This window comes from Pteropus alecto, unplaced genomic scaffold, assembly GCF_000325575.1.
Source record: "Pteropus alecto unplaced genomic scaffold, ASM32557v1 scaffold29, whole genome shotgun sequence".
Classification (NCBI taxonomy): Eukaryota; Metazoa; Chordata; class Mammalia; order Chiroptera; family Pteropodidae; genus Pteropus; species Pteropus alecto.
In genome coordinates, this window is record NW_006443120.1 from 605,469 (window position 1) to 610,445 (window position 4,977).

The 4,977-nt window shown below is 30.5% G+C and overlaps 1 pseudogene; it reads right to left on the reverse strand.

Moving 5' to 3' along the window:
• Positions 1-4,625: 4,625 nt before the first annotated feature.
• LOC112471889 lies at positions 4,626-4,744 on the reverse strand (annotated as a pseudogene).
• Between the last annotated feature and the right edge of the window lie 233 nt (positions 4,745-4,977).

Below are 4,977 nucleotides of genomic sequence, written 5' to 3' on the forward strand. Positions count from 1 at the left end.
GAGACATTTCATTTGTTTAACATTAATTATACTATTTGAGTCCTTGTCTAATTTATAACCCAACATCATAGTTCACTTTTTCTAAACTACATTATGTACAATAATCATTTCATGGTAGTCTTTGCTGTATTTAAAACCAATGTCCCCAGGTCCCCTTGTCACATTGTCACTGTAAAGTATGCTTGTGGTGCGATTCAAGTTTTAAAAGAATGAACCTATAACCACTTATCACCCAAGCTAAAATTGATAAATTATTTTGGTGTTTTAAAAAATTGTTTCTTTCTTATGGTTTTGCATAGACAGAATGGATCAATATATAAACAACGCTATTTCATTTGCATAGAATTTAAGTGTAGGTTTAGAATGCAAAACAGATGCCAACATATGTATGAGTCAAATTTATAACTTGGTATAGCCAAGTGAAAAACTTTATTTGCAGAAGAAAAGATACATGATTATGTAGTATGATTTTCGAAGTTATGGATTTATAACAAATTATCCCAAAACTCAATGGCAGAAAACAATTATTTATAAAGCTCATATAGTCCTAAGGGTAAGGAATTCAGACAAGCACCAGTATAGTGTTGGAAATGCAAATTGTGACATTTTGGAAAAAAATTTTATAAAATTTATATGAAGGGTCCAATGATAGGTCATATATATTGATTCTGTAACCTTAATTCCAAGAATATATTTTAGGAATATACTTAGAAAGTAAGTGTAGATATTGACAAAGTGACAAAGTGTAAGAATATTTTTAGTACTATCTATACTAGCAAACCATTGTAAATGATAGCTAAATGTACAACACTAAGGGCTTGCTTAAGTAAACTGTGATGTAGTCATATTATTGGCTAATAGTAAATAAAATTATTTTGAAGAATATTCAGCATAAAAGAAATTAACAAATTAGCAAATACTAACTTTTACATATAATATGAACTAAAGAATACTGTAATTTTGAAGTATGGAAAATGTTATTGTCTAGAAAGAAATAAAGTTCTTAATCTTTTGTGATATTAAATAGATTTTTATTTTCTTCTTTATACATTTTTATATTCACTAAACTATTTTATTATGGTAAAATATATATGACATAACATTTACCATTTTAACCATTTTTAGTTTTACATTTCAGTGATGTTAAGTACAGTTATGTTTGATAGGATAAGGATCTCAAGGTCTGAGTAGTTCTTACTAAAGGCTATTCTTGCTAAATGGTAAAACGTAGCACAGTATTTCACAGACACAGGTATAAACAAATGACTTTGACCCAACTGTATAAATTTAGTTAACTACAAAGAAGAAATCAACATGTTATTATCCAAATAATGTATATAAACAATGGCTAATCCTTCCTTTCCAAAGGCAGAGCTTTGGATATGAATCCTCTGTCTCCTTTACTTGATGCAAATAAATAAAATTGCCTAAGTACAACCCTGTCTTCCTTCTTGAATAGAACACCAAAAGCAGAAAGCCCTTTGAATATGGGAACACATTGTTACACAACCATCACTACCATTTACTAATTTTTTAAATGGCTAATTACCATTCCATAATAAATTACAATAAATATTATTTTCCAATTATTTCACTAAATCTAGATTCTGATCTTTTGTAACAATTGTATAAAAATTTTAGAAATAAACATTTTTTTCATGATCAAGATATTATCCTGAATAATGAATTGTTAGAGTACATATTTTTTAGAAAAATATACTTAGATATAAAAAACTGTGCTGACAAGATGATATTTGTTTGTTATTTTTGCCATATCCATTTAAATGGACTCAGCTGACTAAAATAATGTTTATTTGTCTACTATCAACTTTTTAAAAAATCTCTAATAGAATCTTAAAGTTGTATTTCAAATATTTCAAGTTCATTTCAAAAAGCATTTTTTTAAGTAATATTATAGAATTTATTAAAAAAGATTTTAGAATAATGTGTTTCTTTACAAAAACCCTAGAGAAGTTGCTATTAAAAAGGAATTGCTAAGCAAAACAAACAAACAAACAAACAAACAAACAAATAAATAAATAAATAAAATTTGCTTTCTGGTAACTAATCTCAGTTAATTTTATTTCATTTTTATTTTAAGTTAATTTTTAATTTTAATAGTCAAATAAATTGATATAAGTTAGAAAAAAGTTAGAAAAAAAGTCAAATAGATCAAAAATGCCTGGATTACAAAAGAAGGATTTCTATCAATCCTATATAGTCCACCTTCTATTATCTAGTTTATCTCTCTAGAGGCAGACACTTTCAAAACTTTGGACAATTTCTTGTGGTCCATATTTCTAATTATTTTCATTCTATCACTCTATCACCATATTTAATAATTTCTCCATTTTTTTATTTGCTTGCATTTATTTGCACAAGATTATTTTTTTCTGGAAAAGAATTATGGAATGGAAAGAATATTTCCTCTGAACTTTAAAGTCATTATTCCACTGTTTCCTACCTTTCATGTTGCACTAGAAAAGACTAACTCCATTGCAATTCTCATTCTTTTGTGTATGAACTATTTCTCCCTCTAGGATTGTATAGGATCTTTCTCTTACAATAAGGCCCCTTGATGTAAATGTTTTATGTTTATGGCTGCAGGACTCGGTGCCCTTCAATTAGGAACAGATTCATGGCATTCAATTCTGAGAATTGTTTTCATAAATTTGTTGATACTTTCCAATTTTTTTCTTTTTTCTTTTTTTCTTTCTGCATTATCTATTAATTCTGGCTCTTTTTAGTTCAATTCCTAATTTTGTTAACTATTCTAAACTATTTGTTATTGTTTTTGTCATTCTTCCCTTATTTTCTAGAAGATATTATCAACTTTATCTTTTATCTTCCTCTTCATGTAATTCTTGTTTTTGAAATATTAGTAACAGATTTCTGCTTATTTTAAGGACTTCTTTTTTACAATGTTTTTAATATATTTTTTGTTTTGTTCTGTGTTTCTAACAGATGTGAGATGGTATCTCATTGTGGTTTTAATTTGCATTTTCCTAATAGCTAGTGATGCTGAGCATCTTTTCAAATATTTGTTGGCCATTTGTATGTCCTCTAGGGAGAAGTGTCTGTTCAGGTCCTCTGCCCATTTTTTGATTGGATCATTTTGTTCTTGTTGTTATTGAGTTGTATGAGTTCTTTGTATATTTTGGATATTAGGCCTTTATTGGAGGCATTGTTTGAAAATATATTTTTCAATTTGGATGGTTGTCTCTTTACCTTAATACGATTTATTTTGCTGAGCAGAAGCTTTTTAGTTTGATATAGTACCATTCATTTATTTTAGCTTTTACTTCCGTTGCTTTTGAGGTCAAATTCATTAAATCCTCTTTAAGTCCAAGGTCTGAGAGTTTAGTTTGAGTGTGTGGTAATAGACAACAGTCTAGTTTCATTCTTTCTCAGGTGGTTTTCCAGTTTTCCCAGCACCATTTATTGAAGAGGCTTTCTTTTCTCCAATGTATGTTTTGGACTTTTTTTTTTTTTTGTCGAAATTTATTTGCCCATATAAATATGGGTTTACTTCTTCTCTCCCTCCTCTCTTATTTAGGTTTTACTCCTTCCAGTTTGAGGTTTCCTAAAATGTCTGGTAATTTGGGCTGTCATTTCAGATTTAAGACAGAGGGAGTAAGAGCTGGTCAGAAGTCCTGAGGACAAGTAGAAATTTTTGGATGGGAGTTACTATATAGAACAAGCAGAACACTGGCCTTTTCCTGGAGGGGAACCCCAAACATCTCTGTCTCTGTTTATGTGTCTGTTTGTTTAACCATTCCATTTCTCCGGGGTGGAGTTTTCCACATTGTATGTGGGAGAGGGTTTTAAGTTTGCATAAGAAAAGGAGGCCACTCTTACCTCCCTTATTTTTAGCCCCACAGAGAATCTCTGCCCTTTCTTGTGACTGGGGCCTCTGTAGCTTGGTCTTTGCAGAGAACAATAACGTGGTCTCTGGCAAGAGTCAGGACAGGCCAGTCCCCGCCTGAGAATAGGAGAAAGAAATTGAAGACAGATTTCAGGCAATGATCTGGTCATAGCTGCTTCCTATGGGGCCTGCACCTCAGAGTCAGGCTTTCAAATTATAATTTTTATTTCTCCCATTTTGCTAAGTCATTCATTATTCCTCTAATTCTGTCTTTCTCGAATTAGTATAAAAGTTTTGCTAGAATCTCTCCATTGTATTTATGAGTTAATATTTTTTTTGTTTCGTTTTGTTTTTGTTTTTTGTTTTGTATTCTTGTGCTGTCACTTTATTTGGGTTTTACTAGGAAGAGGAGATTGACACATGTTGTCAATATTCCATGTTTAACCAGAACTCTTTGTTCTTTAGAGTCAAGCAATATTATGATGTTAATTTAGTTAACCCCTCAAGAGAATAAAATGCCCAAGTATTAGTGTTTCAACTAATGAAGATGAACCTTAAATGAAGATAATGTATAAACTGAATATCTATATTTATAAGTGTTAAAGATGTTTTCTTCATATAAATTCAGAGTATAAAATATGTGGTCTCTTTTCATCAATTTCTTTTTTTCTTTATTTTTTTAGGCAAGGCAACCTTTAGTTGACCTCACAGATTGCAAAGACCTTGTCAGTTTACAATCCCTTATTTTTTTTATTTTTTACACCTATAGCACCTGGTCTTCCTAGGTGGTCTCCCATCCAAGTACTAACCAGGCCAGACCCTGCTTAGCTTCCGAGATCTTATGGGATCGGGCTTGTTCATGGTAGCATGGCCCTAGACCTTTTCAACAATTTCTGACTTCAAATATTATGTCAATTATCTAGATGTTAGATGGGTAGATAAAGATGACAGATGATAGATGATAGATAGATAGATAGATAGATAGATAGATAGATAGATAGATAGATGATGTGTTGTGTATCTTACCACTGCTGAGATTTTTAAAATGTGGCAGAGCTATTCTTAGCAGAGATGAATAAAAATGCAGAAAGGAGAAGAAATTCTTGGTAGTG